The sequence below is a fragment of the Ursus arctos genome, unplaced genomic scaffold (assembly GCF_023065955.2).
Source record: "Ursus arctos isolate Adak ecotype North America unplaced genomic scaffold, UrsArc2.0 scaffold_31, whole genome shotgun sequence".
NCBI lineage: Eukaryota > Metazoa > Chordata > Mammalia > Carnivora > Ursidae > Ursus > Ursus arctos.
In genome coordinates, this window is record NW_026622997.1 from 8,744,996 (window position 1) to 8,768,026 (window position 23,031).

A 23,031-nucleotide genomic window follows, 5' to 3' on the forward strand; every position below is an offset into this window, starting at 1 on the left:
CCTATTGCATGTTTCCTATCAACTAGAATATAAGCTACATGAGAACAAGGATCTTATGTATCTTGAGTTCACCATCATTTTCCCAATGCCAAAAGAGTGCTTAAAACAGAATAGGCACTCCATAAATGTGTGAAGTAAATAAAATTAAAATATATAATAATTTTCCAATAAGTATAGAAGATCATTGTTATTCATGGTTTGGAAAATATAATACTCAAGATAGACCTGCATTAGATAAAAGTAATACATAATCTAGAATTCTGAAACTATTATTGGAGTATTCATCTTTCCTCTAGTCAACAAGGACTCCACTAAACCCTCATACTGCACTCCTCCACTTGGTTCTCGGAGGTCACGCTTGGCAATTCACTTCCTCTCCTGATCAGTAAGTCTAGCATTTCCTGGGGCCCAAGTCTAGCCTACTTATGACACCTAAATATGAAACTAAGCCAGGGCCTCTTTATCCAAAGTCACAGCCAATACTGTGCCAAGGAGCCCTAGACTCTTTCCAATTCTTCCAATGCCAAGGACTGAGGGCTCATTTTCATCAAAGAAGTTTTGTAATAGGTGATTTACCATTGAAATATCACTTAGAGATAAACAACCTGTCTCCCAAAGCAAGTTCTACTAAAAATGAACTTAGCAACTGTATATGTTTTATTTGTTTTTAAATATTTTATTTATTTATTTGACAGAGAGAGACAGCGAGAGAGAGAACAAGCAAGGGGAGTGTGAGAGGGAGAAGCAGGCCTCCCGCCGAGCAGGGAGCCGAAGCAGGGCTCAATCCCAGGACCCTGGGATCATGACCTGAGCCGAAGGCAGACACTTAATGGCTGAGCCACCCAGGCACCCCTCTATATGTATTGCTAGCAAAAACCATGTACTATGTATTTTTAATTTTTAAAAATTGGTATGCATTTATTCAGAAAACATTTCCTAAATACATCCTAGATGGTCAACCATGTATTTTCAGAATGCAGAAGTGCACAGTGGGAAATAAAGTAATTTTCATTAAAAATTGCAAGTTATAGTAACATATAATGAGCTTATTATTGATATTTTAAATAATCAACAAGCTATTTTAAATTTCTCTATTTTAATATCTATTACATCAAATATCAATAGGTATAACCTGCATAAATAAAAGTTTCCATAAATTTTTAGGAACATAAAGGGTTCCAAAGAACAAAATGTTTGAGATCCACTATCATAGGTTCAGGAAGAGACAGACTAAAAACAGGAAAGAACACCAGAAGAATGGTTTTGTAAGTATGAATGCCTGATTTACTGTGACTATAAAGAGAAAGAATCAAATCTGAGATAGTATGGATTAAGAACACTAGCAGCCCTAAAATCCTAAAGACTGATGGTGCTTCCCCCACCATATCAAAATAAAACGATATTAATGCATAGAATGAATGTACTGAAGTCAAACGAATTTCTGAGATTTCTTCGTATTTCTTTTTTTCCCAGCTTTATTGAGGTATGATTGGCAAATAAAAACGTTCTATATTTTAGCTATACAATGTGACTTTTTTAAAGATATACAATGTCATGAGTTAATATATGCATACACTGTGAGATGACTACCATAATCAACAAACACATTCATCATTTTACATAGTCAGCTTTTTTTCTTTTTTGTGGTGGTGGTGGTGGTGAAGAAAAATTAAGATTTACTGTCTTAGCAAATACACTACTATTAACAAACACCATGCTATACATTAGATCCCCAGAACTACATACAAAAACCTGCACATGGATATCTCATAGCAGCTTTATTCAGAACTGCTAAAAATTGAAAACTCAATAGGTGAATGGATAAACTGTGGTATACCCAAAGAAATATTAAGCTATAAAAGCAATGAACTATCAAGCCCCCCACACACATACAAAAAGACATATAAAAAAACTTAAATACATATTGCTAAATAAGAGCGGAAAATCTGCAAAGACTATATTCTAGAAAACACAAAACTATGCAGACAGTAAAAAGATCAATGGTTGCCAGGGGTTCTGTGGAAGGAAAGAAGGGATGAACAGGAGAAGCATAGGAGATTTTTAGGGCAGTGAAACTACTCTGCATGATACCATAATAGTGGATACATGACATTAAACATTTGTCAAAACCCTTAAACTATAAGATGCAAATAGTGAACCCCAATGTAAACTATGTATTTCAGTTAATAATAATGTACCAATATTGATTCATTGATTGTAACAAGTGTACCACATTACTGCAAAATGTTAATGGCAGAAGTCGTGCAGAAGAATATAGGAACTCTATACTGTCTGCTCAATTTTTCTGTAAATTTAAATCTGTTCTAAGCAACAACAACTATTAATTTTAAAAATAGTATGACTTGGAAAGGAAGAAGTAAAAGTTTTATTTGGAAAACAAGATGTTTATATATAGAAAATCCTAATAGATCTAAAGTAAAGCTACTGGAAACGATGAGTTTAACAAAGTTGCAAGACACACAGTCTATATACAGAAATCATCCATATTCTATATACAACAGTAAACAATTAAAAACTGATATTTAACAAACACCATGCACCAATAAATGTGAAACATGTAAGGATAAACTTAACAAAGTGACTTGTATACTGGAAACTAGAAAATACTGGTCAGAGAAATTTTAAAAGATCTAAATAAATGGAAATCTATACAATGTTCATGGACCAAAAGACTCAATATTATTATCAGGTCAATTCTTTCCAATTTGAACTATAGATTCAGCACAATTCCAATCAAAATCACAGCAAGACCTTTTGAAAAATCAACAAGTACACTTCTGTAGTTTCTAGTCAGATATATGAAGTGCTTTGAAGTTGTCACTCCCATCCTCACAAGAAAAACACTAAACTGAAAATCAAGAACTCTTCTTTGCTATATCAGAGAATTGAGATCACAGGGTAAACTGCTGCCCCCAAAACTGAAGAAACAAACAAATAGATACAAAGAATCATAGCTTACTGAGAACAAAGGCTGAGGAGAAGCTGGTAGCTAGAGTCAACATTGCAAGAATCACTTTAAACTGTAACTGACAAATTGCTGGAGGCTTAGTGTGGGTTGAAATACCTAGAAGGACCAATTGTTTCGGGGGAGGGGGGGAATTCCATATTTAAAAGAGGTTTACCTTCAGGAAGGTAAGAGAAACTTACCACTGTGAAGGTCAGAGAAAAATTCCCGTGATTACAGTTTACTGGAAAAGGAACCATATAAAAAATGTGCCCAGAGCATTTTGTTCTTTTTAACAAGTTCTGCCCTCAAGGGAAATTATTTTATCAGAGCATAACTGACTTGGTGGGGGGGAAGGGGTACCTTAGCCTCCTAAGGGGAGGGAAATAACTCTATCCTCCTATAGCCTTCAATGTGGGGGAAGAGAAATACCCAAATCAAATCACTAAAAGACTGAGACCTAATCATAGGATTATAGAATGCTCCCCCCACCAATAACTTACTGCCATATCAATAGAGTTCCTGTATAATCACAGGATATTACAGCTAAAATAACTGCAACTCTCAGGACTTACTTAGGGAATCTCTAAGGATACCCAAAGACAACAGGGAACACAAAAACAAAAGCACTAAAGGATTTTAACCTCTGACACCACTGCTACAGTAAACACAGCCTAACTCTCAGCCGAATAAACATAAAACCTCATAATAAAGGCTTATCTATCTCATTTCAAAACCTGTGAATTTCAACAAAAAATTTCAAGTCATGCTAAAAAGGCAAAAAAGTATAGCCTGAAGAGATAAAGCAAGCATCAGAACTGGAGCCAGATATGCCAGGGATTTGGGGATAATCAGATCAGAAATTTTAAATAACTATAATAAATATACTAAGCCATAATGGAAAAAGTAGATAACATGCAAGGATAGATAATGTAAGTAGGTAGGTGGAAATGCTAAGAAAGAATTTTTTAAAATTCTAGAAATCAAAAACACTGTGAAAGAAATGAAGAAAAGGTGTGCCTGGATCACTCAGTCTGCTAAGTGTCTACCTTCTGCTCAGTTCATGATCCCAGGGTTCTGGGATCGAGCCCTACATCAGGCTCCCTGCTCAGTGGGGAGCCTTCTTCTACCTCTCCCAGCCCCCAGTTCATGCTCTCTCTATCTCTCTCTCTCTTTCTCTCTCTCATAAATAATAAGAAATAAAATTTTGCAAAAAAAATTAAGAATGAATGGGCTTGTCAGTAGAATGGACAAGGCCAAGGAAAGAATCAGGAGCTTGAAAACATATCAACAGAAACTGATCAACTAAAATGCAAAGAGAAAAAGGATTGAAAAAAATGAAAATGTCCAAAAACTATTAGACAATTATAGAGTGTATAATATATGTGTACTGGAACTGCTAAGAAGAGAGAAAAAAGAACAGAAAAAATATGTGAAGTAATAATAGCTGAGAATTTTCCAAAAGTAATGACAGATACCACACCACAAATCCAGGAAATGCAGAGAACTAGAAGCAGGATAGATACTATAAAAATATACATCTAGGCATATCATATTCAAATTGCAGAAAATCAAGGATACAGAGAATACTTTGAAAGATGCCAGAGAAAAAGAATACCTTGCCTATAGCAAAACAAGGATATTAATTACATCAGATTTTTCACCAAAAACCATGCAATCATGAAGAGAGTGCAGTGACATATTTTAAATGTTGGGAGAAGCAAAAACAAAAACACCAGGCCAGAATTCCACATCAAGTGAAATTATTCTTCAAAAGTGAGAAGGCTTGGGGAGCCTGGCTGACTCATTTGGAAGAGCATGTGACTCTTGATCTTCAAGTCCTGAGCTCAAGCCCCATGTTGGGTGTAGAGATTACTTAACTAAATAAACTTAATTTAAAAAAATTGTGGTGCCTGGGTGGCTCAGTTGGTTAAGTGGCTGTCTTCACCTCAGGTCATGATCCCAGGGTCCTGGGATCAAGCCCCGCATCGGGCTCCCTGCTCAGCAAGAAGCCTTCTTTTCCCTCTCCCTCCCCCTCTCCCTGCTGCTCCCCCTACTTATGTTTTGTCAAATAAACAAAATCTTTTTTTCTTTTTATTTATTTATTTTTTTATAATAATATTTTTTATTATATTATGTTAGTCACCATACAGTACATCCCTGGTTTTTGATGTAAAGTTCCATGATTCATTAGTTGCATATAACACCAAAATCTTTTTTAAAAAAAATTAAAAAACAAAGAAAAGTGAGAAAGTGTATCCTCCTATGTCCAAACAGGGAAGGTAGGTAGCAGAGTTTACTCAGGGTGAGGATTTTAGGAGGGAGAAGCTATGAAGGGCAGATAGACAAGGGACTTAAGCACATAATCAAGAAAGAGTAAGTGAAATGATGGAACATGGAATCTAAAGTAGGCAGAGAGAAGAGCAAAAAGAGAATATGGAAGGGTCAATGCATTTAGGGATCACAGTGAGATTGAAAATGCTTAATTGGACAGCTAACATCATCATCAATGGTGAAAAACTAAGAGCTTTTTACCCTAAGGTCAGGAATGAGACAAGGATGTCCACTCTCACCTTTTACTCAACATAGTACTGGAAGTTCTAGCCACAGTAACCAGAAAGGAAAAAGGAACAAAAGGCATCCAAACTGGTAAGGAAGAAGTAAAACTATCTGCAGATGAGATGATTCCATATATTCCACCAAAAAACTACTAGAACTGAAAAATGAATTCACTAAGGTCGCATGATACAAAATCAGATGCAAATGAAAACCACAATGAGATATCACCTCACACCTGCCAGAATGACTAAAATAAAAAACACAAGAAACAAGTGTTGGTGAGGATGTAGAGAAAAAAGGAACACTCTTGCACTTTTGGTGGGAATGTAAACTGGTGCAGCCACTGTGGAAGACATTATCAAGGTTCCTTAAAAAATTAAAAACTAGAACTACCACATGATCCAGTAATTTCAGTACTGGGTAATTAACACAAAATAAACTGTGGCATATACACACACAATGGAATATTCTACAGCCACAAAAGTGAATGAAAACATGAATGGACCTCAAAGACATTATGCTAAATAAAATAAACAAAACCCAGAAGGACAAATATTGTCTGGTTCTACTTATATGAGGTAGCTAGAATAAGCAAATCATAGAGACAAACAGCAGAATAAAGGTTGCACTAGGGCTTGGGGAAGAAGAAAAGGAGTTACTGTGTAATGGGAATACGGTTTATGTTGATAATAAAAGGTTGGAGACAATGAAAAGCTTTTGTATATGAATAGTAGTGATGAGTACACAGCACTGTGGATGTAATTAATGCCACTGAGTTGTACATTTACAAATGGTTAAGATGTTAAATATCATCGTATGTATATTTCACAATTTTAAAAACTGTTTAAAAAAAAAGGAAAAATAGTTACTCAGAAAACTAAAAATTGATGAATTCTAAAATTCATATGGAAATGGAAAGGACCCAGAAGAGCCAAGCAATTTGGAAAAAACACAAAGTTGGAAGACTTATACTACCTGATTTCAAAACTCACTACAAAGTGGGGACCCTGGGTGGCGCAGTTGGTTAAGCATCTGACTCTTGGTTTCAGTTCAGGGTCCTGATCTCTCCCTCTCTCTCACCCTCTGCCCCTCCTCTACCGCATCTCTAAAATAAATAAAAATACATCTTTAAAAAAAAACTTGCTATAAATCTACAGTAATTAAGACTGTACAGTATTAGTATAAGAACAGACACATTGATCACTGGAACAGAATGGGTAGTCCAAAAACGTACCCATGCATATATATCCATTTGATTTCTCAGCACAAGAACCAAGGTAATTTAGTGTGCTGGAACAACTGGGTAGTCATAAGATAGAAAAAAAATTTTAAAAACCTATCTCGCATTGTAACAAAAAAAAGTCACACCTCGACAAGCTAAAATTACACAATGCTTAAAACAAAACATCAAAGAAAAAGGTTTCCTTCACTGAAAATACATTTCTTGTGTAAGAAACTATGTGGTGTTTTATTTTTTTTTTTTTTGAAAGATTTTTATTTATTTGAGAGAGAGAGAGAACACAAGCACGGAGGAGGGGCAGAGGGAGAGGGAGAAGCAGAGCCCCGAGCTGAACAGGGAGCCCAATGTGGGGCTCGATCCCAGGACCCTGGGATCATGACCTGAGCCGAAGGCAGCCGCTTAACCGACTGAGCCAGCCAGGTGCCCCAGAAACTGTATGTGTTGTAACAGATTTCAAGAAATATAGTTAATATGACTTTAGAGGGGCACTGAAACAAAAGCTATTTCAAGGCAGCCCAAAAAGCCAAAATAAGATACTCCCCTAAAAGCAGTCAACTGTTTTCAGTAATGCTTTTTAAGTTCTCAAAGCACTTCGTAATTAATTTATTTTTATAACAAGTTCAGAGAAGTTAAACTATTATTTTAAAAGTCTGTTAGATATATACCTAAAAGCTATTATCAGCCACTTTTCTTATCAAATATTATGTCTGAAATCACAGAGCTAAAAGTAACAAACTTCCCAAGAGTGATATTTAGACAGCAGTTAAACATTTAAAAGAACAGAAAGAGGATCTGTAAGAAAATCACATAACTAAGGAGATAAAAGATCATACCAGTTTTTTTCCTCCATAAATTACCAACTCAAGGATAGTACAAATTAATTAAAGAAGTGAGTAGTTGTATTGCTTCTCCCGTGTTTCTTTTTTAAAGATTTATTTATTTATTAGAGAGGGAGGGGAGGAGGGGCAGAGGGAGAGAGAGTTCCAAGAACACTGCACTGAGCGTGGAGCCGGACACGGTACTGGATCTCACAACCCTGAGATCATGACCTGAGCCAAAATCAAGAGTCAGACGCTCAACTGACTGTGCCACCCAGACGCCCCTAAATATATTTTTAAAATTAAAAGAGATATGTATAAAATCCTAACACAAAGTGGAAACGTGACAAAATTATAGCTGTGCTAGACCATTCAATAGGAATGGTACACTGCTAAGTTTTTCAGTGACATAGAATATAGGTTCCCTTGGAAGAGTAATTCCTAGGACCCAAAAGTTGCTCTAATTCATACAGAAAAACTGGAAGTGATTCAAAACACCTCATTATTCTCAAAACCCCTTTAATTACCATGGAATATCAGTGGCCACTGCAAAAGAACAGAAAGAAAAGAGAATTAAATGCAGTATGTCTTAAAAAACTTGTTTTTAAATCCTGTCTCTGCCAACTTACTGGCTATGTGAACTTGGAAAAATTACCTAACCTCTTTGTTCTGCAGATTTTTAATCTGTAGACTGAAGACAATATTGCCTACTGCATAGATTTATTATGAAGGTTAAATGAACTATTGTTTAAAGCACTCATTACAGTGTCTAGTACATACAAGTATAAGTGTTTCCTATCATCATTACATTATTATTATTCTGGAAAATGCTAGTAAAAGCAGATTTTTCAAAATTATTCACAAAAAGTGGTTAGAAAGATCGATTCAGCATAGAGTCTGATGCTGATTTTGATGTTTGACTATTTATAGCTTTCAAGCCTGACATTCCCTATCCTCCTTGTCCCACATCTGAGCAAGATGATAAATTCCAAATGTCCCCTACTTTGGTGTAAATTCAGACCACACCAGCCTGGAACCTGGAATGGGAACTCCACCCCTTAGCCACCAGGATAACCCCAAGTCTGTCTTCTTTCCCTGCTCTCTCAAGCCATTTTCTAACCAGGTTAGGAGCTAGCTATATTCTCCCCAGAAAGCCTCACTGTGTGCATAAACTTTTCTATACCTGCTTGGTGGGTGTATTTGTGCTGTCCTCAATCTCAACATCAGAACCAAATTCTGGGTGGGGTCTGTCTTCCTTCTATGCAAGGTTTTCCAAAGAGAGAAGAACTAATCCAAACAAAAATTAATTACATAAAAAGGGTTGAAAAATGTTATAAGAAAGCCAAGAAGTCAACTAAAAGATTTGGAGAGACACATATTATGGTGTCAAGTGTATATATGAGTATCTAAAAAGTAACTATTATAATAAGAATTTCAAAACCTTCTAAAATGGGGCACCTGGGTGGCTCAGTCGTTAAGCATCTGCCTTCAGCTCAGGGCGTGATCCCGATGTTCTGGGATCGAGCCCCGCATCAGGCTCATCCGCTGGAAGCCTGCTTCTTCCTCTCCCACTCCCCTGCTTGTGTTCCCTCTCTCGCTGGCTATCTCTCTCTCTGTCAAATACAAAAATAAAAAAATCTTAAAAAAAAAAACCGTCTAAAATATGTTAGTATCAATAAAGTGAAAAACAACAGGCTCTGAATCTCTTCATTTTCATAGGTCTCAGAATTATCAAATTATTCATAAAATATACTGATTAAAAGGCAAGAGAGTATATAACTAGGGAGGGGCTCTATACTCCTCTATTTCCAAATTCAAGTTCCATTTTTATTTTTATTTTATTTTTTAAAAAGATTTTATTTATCTATTTGACAGAGAGAGACAGCGAGAGAGGGAACACAAGCAAGGAGAGTGTGAGAGGGAGAAGCAGGCTTCCTGCTGAGCAGGGAGCCCGGTGTGGGGCTCGATCCCAGGACCCTGGGATCATGACCTGAGCCGAAGGCAGACGCTTAGTAGCTGAGCCATCCAGGGGCCCAAGCCACCCAGGCGCCCCTCAAGTTCCATTTTTAAAACAGTAATACAGAATATATAAATAAAAAAAAAAAATTTGAATTTCATCCATCGAGTTTTGCCCTCCTTCACTGATTCTACCTAAGTTTTATTTTTTTTTTAAGATTTATTTATTTTAGGGGCTCCTGGGTGGCTCAGTTGGTTGGACGTCCAACTCTTGGTTTCAGCTCAAGTTGTAATATCACGGGTCATGAGATCTAGGTACTTTTCATCTCTGTGACGTATTTATAACTGAAAGTTTGTACCTCTTAATCCCCTTTACCTATTCAGCCCTTCCCTCCAGTCCCCTCCTCTGGCAACCACTAGTTTGTTCTCTGCATTTATGAGTCTATTTCCATTTGTTTGTTCATTTTATAGATTCTCCATATAAGGGAAATCATATGGTAAACATATGAAAAACAAAGTTTTTCTCTGTCTGACTTATTTCACTTGCATAATACCCTCTAGGTCTACCCATGTTGTCACAATGGCAAGATCTCATTTTTTATGGTTGAGTATTATTTCCTTGTGTATAGACATACCGTACCATCTTTAGCCATTCATCTACTGATGGACACTTGGGTTGCTTCCATATCTTAGCTATTGTAAATAATGTTGCACTGAACATAAAGGTGCACATATCTTTTTGAATTAGTGGGATTTTTTCTTTGGGTAAATATCCAGTAGTGGATTATTAGGTTGTATGATACTTCTATTTTTAATTTTTTAGGAACCTTCATACTGTTTTCCACAGTGGTTGTATCAATTTATCCTCCCATAAACAGTGCACAAGGGTTCCTTTATTTCCACATCCTTGCCAACATTTATTTCTTGTCTTTTTGATAATACCTATTTTGACTGACGCAAGGTGATATCTCATTGTGGTTTTGATTTGCATTTCCTTGACGATTAGTGATGTTGAGCATGTTTTCATGTATCTGATAGCCATCTGCATGTCTTCTTTCGAAAAATGTCTATCCATGTCCTCTGACTACTTTTAATGAGATTATTTGATATCGAGTTGTAGAAGTTATTTATATATTTTGAATATTAACCCCTTACTGAATATATCATTTGTAAGTACCTTCTCTTATTCAGTAGGATGCCTTTTCATTTTGTTGATGGTTTCCTTTGCTGTGCAAAAGCTTCTTATTTTGGTGTAGTCCCAATAGTTAATCTTTGTACATATTAGGACACTTAATACAAAGCAATTCCAATTTTCCCAAAAATACTATCTAGGATTTAAAACTTGGGGCAGTGCCAATCAACCAACCAAAAGAAAGAGTGGACTTCCTTCCACAGAGAACACCAAAGTTGCTACAAAAAGAGGAAGGAGCTCTCAAGTGAAAAGGGAGAGTCAGGTAGCCAGTATCTCCTTCAAGATACAGGGAAAGTACAAAAACAGTTCCCTTGTAGGAATAATCCAATTCTGTAGCAGATCTCTTCACCGATAATCTGTCAGACTCTCTACCAGTAAGAATCAGATTTTCTACTAAAAATCTACAACAGAATGTCAGTCATCAGTTTAATAAGCAGTAAAAGGAGGCAGTATCTATTCTAAATAGTTTGTTGGAGTAGCAGAAGGCTATAAATAGACAGAAAACAACTTGAAGAAGCAGTGACAGAAATTGACAACATGCTTCCCCAATGTATAAAAATGGCATATGTCCCAGAAGCTTTGATTTTATGGTTTCCTTGGTCTCGAGGACATTTGTACTTCGTAGCTACCTAGCATTTCTTCACTACTTTGGATTCACAGCTATTAGGTTATAAATTTTAAATTATGCCTAGTCCCCTACTAATTTAAAAAGTTTAAAAGCAAACATCTATATAATTTTTTTTAAAGATTTTTTTTTATTTATTTATTCGACAGAGATAGAGACAGCCAGCGAGAGAGGGAACACAAGCAGGGGGAGTGGGAGAGGAAGAAGCAGGCTCATAGCAGAGGAGCCTGATGTGGGGCTTGATCCCACAACGCCGGGATCACGCCCTGAGCCGAAGGCAGACGCTTAACCGCTGTGCCACTCAGGCACCCCGCAAACATCTATATAATTACATTTTATAATAATTTCAACAAGAAAACATTACAGAATACATTAAAGCAAAATGATTTAACAGAAAATAAAGTAAAGCACATAGCATAGACTACTAAAGAGAAGCAGCAGGGAAGACATAAGCATTGGGAAGGCGTCTCATGCCCACAGTCCTTCCACCCCACTCAGCCACATAAGAACAGGCCTTGGGCGGGAACATTTCCTTACCAAGGCAAAGAGTCCACATAGCCTGTGTTGATCTTAGCACCTTGTGTAGGAATATATACCTCTGTTTCAGGCTCAGTGTGTGCTCCTTTGTTCTGCTGAAGTGGGCACCTCAAAGGCCCTCAGACATGCCCCCAGCTTTCAGTATTTCCGTCTCCACAGGGGAGGTGTCAGTGTCCTTCTCCCGCAGCACACGAGGGGTTGGTGCAGGCCATTTGTCCTGCATTGGCTGCCAGGGGACCCACTGGCCAGGCAGAACCAAAGCACACTATTAAAGCTGATCTTGTTCTGCCTCTTCTATACGTGAATCAAAGGATTGTTCCATCCAGTGCTTGACTGTGTTGTGTTTTCCTTGGCGACTCTGATACTAAGATGCAGCAGGCAGAAGTGTTTGGACTTCTATTCCTGGTGGCTGGCAGAATGATGAGCTTTGTTATGCTCCATATAGTTGGAGTCTTCTCCTGGCATTGGCAACCAGTACACAGTGTTCTGCTTAACAGTAATGGCAAAAGTAATCCTTTCCTGTTTTGTCTATTTGATTAACTTTTCTAACTACCATTGTAGTTCTCAAAGTATGGTCCATGAATCATTAAGGGTTCCCAAAAGTTTTCTGTGGGGTTGACAATGTCAAAACTACTTTCATAATACAGGTTTCCCTCATTATCTGAAAGCAGAACGTTCCTATGAAACCTTCCATTAGGCAAAATGGGGCAAGCAGAAGTGATTACCATTAATTAAAAAAAAAATGTTTTAAGCGTTCCCAGACCCAATAAAACCCTCTTAGCCTTTTCTGATGCTTTACAACACATCTTGCTAATGGGTGCACAAAATAAATTGAGATACAGCACAGGTGCTCACAGACACAGTTCAAAGCTATAGCGGCTCTGCAGAGAGATGGTCAGTGTAGTTCCTGGAGAAAGGGCTTGGCGGTGCTACCCTTCCTACTTGGGGTGCACAGCCTCTAAACTGCTCGCTGCAAAACAGATGCTGACCACTATTTTTGCTTTACATAAAAGTGGAAATCCTCTATGGCTTTTTTTCGGTTAGTAAGGAAAGAATAGAACCTAGGTTTTTTCATAAATGCAAGGTGGCTTAATGCAAACTTTCAAAAATCAAGGAATACCTGATACCAAGATGCTGTTTGCTTTTGGCTGTGCTGACATTGTACTGATGGCACAAAATCAAAGGTGGAAAAACTGCTGGCACCTTAGTACAAATCAAGGCAGTGGCACCAAACTATACAAGCAATTCTTGGATTCTTCACCAGTTTTAATTCACTATAAACAGACTGTAACTCTATTGAGATATGTCTTTAACTCTACAAAATCAGGGACATATATACAAACATAGATTAAAAGGAGACAGTGTAATACATACACTAGAAAATCATTTTCTACTCCCACGTACTTTGATTATACCTAATTGTATCAAACTGCCTGAAATTATGCAAACGACAAGTGGCTAATCATACAGTTGCACTAAGACAGGCAGGTGCCATGACTGTTCATGTCTAAAATACAATTTGCCAAATATCATCCAAGATAAATAAGAACAGCAACAACAAAAAGAAATGTTCTAAACTTACCAGTAAAATTACTGTGCAGATTTAAATAGGTTATCATAATGAGAAGTCTCCCAAGATTACTTACATGCTCCGCTTCACAGAAAGCTAAACATTCTGGACACTAAAAAATACTATGATGACTGATTTCTTTTCTTGGTAACTGATTCCTATGCAACCCCCCCCCAATCCTTTTGTGTTAAGAAAACTTTTTCCATATCTAGCACTCTTACTAGCATGTGAAATTTTAAGTGTCTTCCCTTTGAGTTCTATTCAGTCTTTTGTCAATTAAAATAGAAATGTACAAATCCAAAAAGTCTCTTTTGACATTCACAGTGTAAGTACAACTTCAGTCTAAGATATCAGGCTACATAGAATGCTTCTTTCATCATAACATTTTAACAGGTGAACTCTTGTCATTTCTTCCTTCTTTTCTGCCTTTTACTAATTCTCTGTTTTGAAACTACTTTGGACACTTAAGTGTACCAAGGTTTTGAGATAGTATACTATAGACTCATCATAAACCAACAGTTGTAAAGCACTCAGACTAGGTCTTTTATCTTTCCAACCTGATTTTAGCTCAGAGGATATTAGCCACAAGACAGAAAAGCCCTTAAGCAGGAATTGTCCAGCTTCTGCAAACAGTGTGCTTGCTTCACGTGTGTGGGGTACATGAGGACTGTTGTTCTGACCACCTGGGGTTAGAATCTGCACACAGAATTCAGGTTTGGGTGTACTCTACATTGATAACAGAAAAGGTCTCTTTCTCAAGTTTTCTTTGTTTTCTGACTAATCTACACTCTGAAATTGTTGATATTTCATCTGAGTCAAAATTCATTTCTAGTTCAAAACAGTAATGCCACCTATTCTCTAGAAGAAAATTAAAATGTGGTTCTTGAGGTTTTTCTTTGTGCTGCTGGTAAACGGGCAAAGCTTACACCTTATATCTAATGAAAGTATTTCAACCAGTTGCAACTTGAGCTTCAAAATCCTTCCCTAGGGAAGAAAAAGGATTGGGCATTATGTGTCCTCTGATAAGTGTCAGGATCACATGAAATTTACTAGAATTTAAATTTTAATTCATTAATTTAACAACACAGACCTACAAATTAAAAAAACAAAGCAACGAATGTATGGTAAGGCATTTTAAAAGACTGGTGTTAAATTCTTTTGTTCTCACAGATTTGTTGAGATATAATTAACATACAAAAGGGCTAATGTTAAATCTTCACTACAAGGCATAAAATTTAAAAAATAATCTATCATGTGGCTCAGTCCATTAAGCGTCGAACTCTTTGATTTCAGCTCAGGTCATGATCTCAGAGTCATGAGATTGAGCCCCCTGTTGGGCTCTGCACTCAGTGCAGAGTCTGCTTGAGATTCTCTCCTTCTCCCTCTCCCCTCCCCTGCTCTTCTTTTGCTCTCAAATAAATAAACAAATAAAATCTTTTAAAAATAATCTATTATGAATGTGAAGGGAATAATGTTGCTGAAATGACATCTAGTTATCTGTGATTCTACCCACTAACCCAATGATACACTTATAACATATACAGGTCTACCTCACCATTTGCTAGCTGGGTTGTTTTTTTTTTTAATGGATTTATTTTTTAGAGCATTTTAGAATTACAGAAAAATTGAACAGAAAGTACGGTTTCACCATATACAGTAGTCTCTCCTTACCTGCAAAGAATACATTCCAAGACCAACAGTGGATGCCTGTAACCTCAGATAGTACTGAACCCTGAATATACTGTTTTTTTCCTACACATACATACATACCTATGGTAAAATTTAATTAATAAATTAGACACAGTAAGAAATTAACAATAACTATAATAAAAGCTATGTGAATGTGGTCTCTCTCTCAAAATATCTTATTGTATTGTACTCACCCTTCTTCTTGTGATGATGTTTGATGATCAAATATCCATGTGATGAGTGAATGATGTAGGCATTGTGACATAGTGCTAGGTTACTACTGACCTTTTGAAGATACATCAGAAGGAGGATCGTCTGTTTCTGAACCATGACTGACCACAGGTACCTGAAACTGTAGAAAGTGAAACCATGAATGGGGGCAGGGAGGACTACTGTGTTCTCTCTTCACACCCACCCTCAGTTTCCCCTATTATTAACATCTTGCATTGGTGTGGTACAGTCTTTACAATTAATGAACCAATATTGATGAATTATTACTAACTAAAGTCCATAGTTTACATTAGGCTTCACTCTCAGTGGTGTACATTCTTATAGGTATGGACAAACGTATAATGATGTGTATCCATCACTATAGTATCATACTATGCTATGACTTCTTTCACATACTAAGACTTCTTTCACTTAGCACACTTAGCAATGTGCACGTAAGATTCTTTCATGTCTTTTCATGGCTTCATAGTTCATTTCTTTCTATCACTAGTTTCATTTCAGTAGTATTCCATTGTATGGATGTACCACAGTTTCTTTATCCATTTACCTACCTAAGAACATAGCCAAAGAAGAACATAGCCTATTGAGAGCATAGCATACAGTACATACAGATGTCTATTTCAAAAATTGGTGCAATTAAAAAATTTTTAAATACAAAGTACTTTAAATTCTAGGCAGATTTATTAAATTTTAAAAATTTTAGTGAAATGAAATTTATTGAATGAATGAAATGAATTTAATGAAAAAGTAAATCATAATGTATTGTTGAGCCTATAACACATGGAAATATAACATATTTGCTAAAGGAGGTGGGTAGGAGCAAAGCTGTACTGGGCTAAAGAAATTACTCCAAATGGTAACATGAACTCAGAAGGACAAGAAATGAAGAGAACCAGAAATCATAAATAAGAAGGTCAAGGTCAGGGGTGCCTGGTTGGCTCAGTTGGTAGAGCGTGTGACTCTTGATCTTGGAGTTGTTAAGTTTGAGCCCCAAGCTGGGTAGAGGTAACTTAAAAATAAAATCTTAAAAAAAAAAGTCAAGGTCAATATAACAAAAGCTATAAATATGTACTTGCTCTCCTTTCAGCTTCTTTAAAAGATATAAAGTAATCATTATAACAAGTATTGTTGGGTTCGTAACATCTATATATACAATATGTATAACAATTCTGCCACACACAAAAAAAGAGGGCGATATGGAATAAAACCACATTAGAGTGAGGTTTTTAATCTCATTGGAATTAAGTTAGCATAAATCTAAAGCTGAGTCTAGAAAATTAAGATGTTTATGGTAAGCCCTAGAGCAACCACTAAAAAAAATGCTTTAAAAAAGTGAAAAAAAAAACCTATTAATAAACCTAGCCAAGGAGGTGAAAGACTTGTACTCTGAAAACTAAAAAACACTGATGAACGAAATTAAAGATGCCACAAATAAAAATAAGGGTATTCCATGCTTATGGACTGTAAGAACCAATACTGTTAAAATATTCATACTACCCAAAGCAATCTATAGACTCAATACAATCCCTAACAAAATACCAACAGTATTTTTCACAGAACTGGAACAAATCATACTAACACCTGTGTGGAAACACAAATGATCCCGAATAGCCACAGCAACCTTGAGAAAGAAGAACAAAGCTGGAGGTATCATCAGTTCAGAATTTCAAGTTATACTACAGAGCTATGTAATCAAAGCAGTATGGAACTATCACAAAAATAGACATATAGATCAATAAAACAAAATAGAGAGCCCAGAAATAAACTCATGCTTATATCATAAATTAATCTATGACAAAGGAGACAAGAATATACCGTGGAGAAAAGACAGTCCCTTTAACAAATGGTGCTGGGGAAAACTGCACAGGAAAAAGAATGAAACTGGACTCTCTTACACTACACACAAAAATAAACTCAGAATGGATTAAAGACCTAAATGTGAGACATGAAGCCATAAAACTTCTAGAAGAAAACATAGGCAATAATTTCTTTGACATCGGCCATTACAAAATTTTGCTAAATATGTCTCTTTAGGCAACAGAAATAAAAGTAAAATAAAACTACTGAGACTATACCAAAAGAAACAGCTTTTGCATGGCAAAGGAAACAATCAACAAAATGACAAGGCAACCTAGTGAATGGGAGAAGATATTTGCAAATGATATTTCTGATAAGGACTTAATATCCAAAATATATAAAGAACTCATACAACTCAACACCAAAAAACAAACAATCTGATTAAAAATGGGCAGAGCACCTGAATATTTTTCCAAAAAAGACACTCAAATGGCCGATACATGAAAAGATACTCAACGTCAGTAATCGCTACATAAATGCAAATCAAAACCACAATGAGATATCACCTTACACCTGTTAGAATGGCTAGTATCAAAAAGACAAGAAATAGTAAGTGTTGGCAAGGATGTGGAGAAAAGAAACCTCTGTACATTGCTGGTGAGGATGTATATTGTTGCATCCACTGTAGAAAACATTATGGAGGTTCCTCTTAAGATTAAAAATTATAAATAGAATGATCCAGTAATTCCACTACCAAGTATGTATCCAAAGAAAATTAAAACACTAATTTAAAAAGATATATGGAGGGGCGCCTGGGTGGCTCAGTCAGTTAAGCGTCCAACTCTTGGTTTCAGCTCAGGTCATGATCTCATGGGTGGTGAGATCAAGCCTAGCATCAGGCTCCACACTCAGCAGGGAGTCTGCTTGAAGACTCTCTCCTTCTGCCCCTCCCCCCACATGCATGCTTTCTCTTTTTCTCTCTCTCTAAAATAAATACATCTTTTAAAAAAAAAAGATATATGCACCCCTATGCATTATTTGCAATAGCCAAGATATGGAAGCAATGCAAGTGTCCATCCATAGATGAATAAAGACAACGTGGTACATATATACAATGGAATACTATTCAGCCATATAAAAGGATGAGATCTTGCAATTTGCAACAACATGAAGGGACCTAGAGGATATAATACTAAGTGAAATAAGTCAGACAGACAAAGACAAATACCATATGATTTCATTCATATACAAAATTTAAGAAACAAAACAAATAAAGAAAAAAGAGACAAAGAAAAAAATAGACCCTTAAATAGAAAAACTGATGATTGCCAGAAGGGCGGTGGATAGATGGGTGAAACAAATCAAGGGGATTAAGAGTACACTTATGGTGATGAACACTGAGTAATGTAGAGAATTGCTGAATAATTATGTAGTATGTCTGAAACAAATACAATACTGTATGTTAATTATACTTCAATTACAAAAAAAAGGAAGAGAAAAAATCATTAGGAAATATTCACCTGCTGCAAAATAAAGCAGTAAAAGAGGGACAGAGGAACCAAAAACACATTAGACATATGGGGAACAAAGAAACATGGCAGACATAAATCCAACTTCACCAATAACATTGAATGCAAATGAATTAAGCATTCTAATCAAAAGGCAGAGGTCATCAGATAAGACTAAAAATATAAGATCCAACTATGTGCTGTCTATAGGAGACACTACCACAATGATCTATCATGCAAGCAGCAACCACTGGACAGCTGGAATTGCTGTATAAGACAAAGTAAATTAAAAATTTTTTTAAAGTTACCAGAAGAGTGGTGAAGCCCAGGTTAATTCCCCTCGAATGGTCATGTTCTAAATACTATTCTAAATATTGCTTCATCATAGTCATATATAATAGTGCAAAACTGAAATGACATACACATCCACCAACAAAGGAAAAAGGAGACATCACCTAGTTATAAAAATGTTTACTGAAACTAGAATTATGCAAAAATAGGTGGGTGTGTTACATGAAAAAGCCAACTATCGCATTATACTCATGAGTACAAGAAAACTAATTTCATTTGGAAATAGGTCAAAATAAGCCAATACATTAATGTTGGTTCAGTTTGGACAACAGAACTCTGGGTGGTTTGGTTTTGTTTTCTTTTGCTTTTTGTACTTTCCAGATTTTTATGAATGGATCAGAACTGTTTTTAAAACAACAAAAAACTAAATTTCATGGAACAAAAGTAAAAGTTTTAGTTTAGTGATAAAAGAAAATTCAGTCTCCAGTGTATTCCCAGCTACGGATTCGAAGTCTAGATCTAAACTAGATAAAACCTTGAGTATTATGGAAAAGGCGATCTATATTCTTTTAACTGACATCTGAGAACTCTCCATGGACCAGTAGTTTTCTTCAAAGGATTTTATGATACTCTTTGTTTGTAGCCTCCGTTAAGATAAGCCAATTACGAGCATATCGGGATTGATGACTGTGTAGTTTAGGTGGTCCAAACGTAATAATCTCTTTCCATAGGAGGAATATAATTCAAAAGCACTTTCGAACTACCCCTGGAGTGTGTATCTTGCACGAAAATAATAATACTTAAAAGGAAGCAAAGATGGGGAAAAAGAAAGAGAAAGAAAAAAACTGCGTGCTTGTTCCGAAAACCTTGATTCCGGGCCAAAATACCTTTTTGGTATTGTTTGGTAGTGGGGCTCCAAGCGTTGTGGGTTTTACGCTCCCTGCCTGCAAACCAGAGTCAACGTCCGCTTTTTTTGAATTTGGCTTTCGCGGGAGTCAGCAAAGCGTGCCAGGTCCCCGGAGCCCCAGGCCGCGGCTTTCGGATCTATTGACTAGTCCGGCCGGCCCCGCGGCTCCGGAAAACCGCCTCGGATCGAAAGGTGGCAAGAGCCGCGAGGCTGACAAGGGAAAAAGAGCGCAGACTCAGCGCCCGAGGGAGGAAACGCAGAGGCTGGGCGGCTCCTCCAGGCGCGACGAAAAGGCGCTGTTAGAGAAAATCGGCTCTCAGCCTAGAGCCACAGCTACAGGGCGGGAACTGCCGGGGACCGCGGGCCGGTGCCCCCCTCAAGCACTCCCACCCCTTTCACCAGGCGCGCACACACACACGCACGCACGCACGCACGCACGCACGTACGCACGCACGCGCGCGCTTCCTGGGGCGCGCGGAGAGAGCGCCTAAGGTCGGGAAGCGCGTGCTCGGTGAGGCCCCGCCTCTTCGGGGACTTCCGGCCGGTGGATTCAGCCGCTACGCTGTCACTCCCGCGCGGACCGGGTATAGCTGTGTATGCACCTTTTCGGTGTGCCGGTTTGTGAACTGTGGGAGGAAAAGCGGAAGAGTGAAAACTTGGACTTAAGTTTGTCTCTCAATCAATGTTTGCTGACTTTAATTAAAGTAGTAAGTGATGGTTGCCTTAATTTTAACTCCGCCTTCCCTAAACCCCATTCTTCCAAAACTGCAACACAGTTTTGGGTGAATCCTTGACAAATCCCTCCTAGTGCGGTCCAAACTGGTAGTAACCGTGCAAGGGAAAGCGAGTTGGTGAGAAAATCTTAAAGTTTGCCAGCATCATTTTCTGAAGTGTTTTGTTTTCGTTTTTACTATGTTCTTTTTTAAAAATTTGAAGGATTTGCCCAAGTCTAAATATGAGCCAGTCAAACATGAAGAGCTTAGCGTCTGTTCTCCCCACCTATTCTTACCCACACTCGTACAGCATGGTGGGCATTGTCAAATCACTGTTATACATTTGAAACTAATAAAACATTGCATGTCAATTACACTTCAATTAAGAAATTTTTTAGAATCCTACAGCAGAGGTGACAAGGGAGATAATACTGTGGTTGAGGAAGTTGAGATTTGCCTATGAGCTCTCAGCAATAAGCTACTCAGCAATAAGGAAGAGACTATACAGCCTTTGGATCCAAAGAAAATAGAGTATAATCTGGATGCTCTTCCAGTGCTCTTTCCATTACCTTTAACTCAAAACACATTTGAATATCAAAGACTTGTGTGGGTGGGTGGCTCAACAAGTAGATGCTAAACAAATGGCATTTCTGTGGGAAGTAGCAGGGTAAGGACAGAGCACAGACGGGAGTTAGATTTCATTTCATATCCTGGCTTGGCACTTAGGAACTGAGTCATCCTAAGTTACCTTACCTCCTGGTGCCAGTGTGCTAGGCTTCTTTTGCCTTAATGTATATTCTACTTTATATCCAAGATGAGATGTTACAGGTTTGCACTTATTTCCAAGAATAAATCTGTAATAGGTTTGCACATATACACTATGTTTATTTTAATTTTAAAATTTATTTTTAAATTTTTTTTAATTTTAATAACATTTGAGCCAATCTGGATACAATAACACATGGCCTTGCCTTCATGGGGGGTGAGGCAGAGAATATAATAAACCATAAATATAAGACTGAATTCACACTACTTTTGAAAAGATATATAGGGATGAGAATCTAGAGGCAGAAAACAGAACTCTGAAATCCCAACCTACACACTATTAGTACATAAATAGATATATGGTTGAAGATATAAACCATCTTTAACATATTTCTGAAAACTTTTTCCTATGAAAAAAGTCTTCCAAGTTATTATACCTGAATCTCATTGTTAAGGAGAAAGAGAAAAATCCTTCGCAAAGAAAATTAAAAACCATAGAAAGAAATGCTATAGTGGAGTTCGGGGAGGAGAGGGAATCCACAAAAATAAGTAATTATCCAAGGATTAGTGTTCCATATAATAGAGTCCACGAAAGTAAAACGTTTAACATTTTTTTTTAAGATTTTATTTATTTATTTGACAGAGAGAGACAGCCAGCGAGAGAGGGAACACAAGCAGGGGGAGTAGGGGAGGAAGAAGCAGGCTCCTAGCAGAGGAGCCTGATGTGGGGCTGGATCCCATAACGCCAGGATCACGCCCTGAGCGGAAGGCAGACGCCTAACTGCTGTGCCACCCAGGCGCCACAAAACGTTTAACATTTTAAACACGTTTAGGATTAAGCCAACGAAGGACTCATTGTGTAAGAATATTTGTATATTTTCCCCTCTGAAAACCAAGATATGTAACAAGCCCAGATATTCTGAGGTCAAATTTCTATGGTGAAACCAAACTCAGTTGATTACAAGAATGAAAGCGATCGTCACCCTGATTTCAGGTTCCAAAGTATAAAGAAAGATATTTTTGAAAGAATACAAAGAAACCTACGTAGTGTTAAAAGCTCTCCAAGAGCCAGTAAATATTTTCTCATAAAATATTTCATTTAATCGATTACTATAGAATTCATTATAGAAAAACAAAATCACATAAAGTGATTTGGACCAAAAATATTACTGAACCAGCGAACCTAACGACTCCTGAATCAATACCCCTAAATTAAGCAAAAGCTGAAAGGAAATGCAAAAGTTTCAAATAAATGTATTAATAATAACTCCATATTAAAAGACATTTACGTTCTAGATACAGTCCTAACTTCCCAGTATTCTCAAAATGTCTTTCTACAAACTTTCCCTTAATGCTACTTCACATTGGGTTATCTAGCCAGTAATAAGGCATTTACTATGCCTCCCACACAGCCCAGCAGCAAATCATCTTGTTTGCCCTAGTTGGAGAATTAACTCAACTTGTGGGCCCCTCAGTGAAAACTAGTTCTCGGAACCGCACACAGAATACCGTTATCCGACTCCCTCTGTCCCTTCCCTAGCAAGTTTTCAGAACCAAATATTCGGTGCCAACACTGACTAGCGGGTAAGCCTAAATCACTCACCCCTAAACCCTCAGCAGATGCCGCCTATACCTCCTCACTCCCAACCCCCGTCCCGGAAGTTGCGT

The 23,031-nt window shown here is 37.2% G+C and overlaps 1 long non-coding RNA gene across 1 annotated transcript; it reads right to left on the reverse strand.

The window, feature by feature from the left end:
- Positions 1 to 11,464: 11,464 nt before the first annotated feature.
- Positions 11,465 to 23,015, reverse strand: LOC125283569 (uncharacterized). The gene is made up of 3 exons (XR_007191469.2): positions 22,967 to 23,015; positions 19,866 to 20,511; positions 11,465 to 15,503 (listed from the first exon to the last, which is right to left on the reverse strand). It is a non-coding gene; the product is annotated as an uncharacterized LOC125283569 (long non-coding RNA).
- Between the last annotated feature and the right edge of the window lie 16 nt (positions 23,016 to 23,031).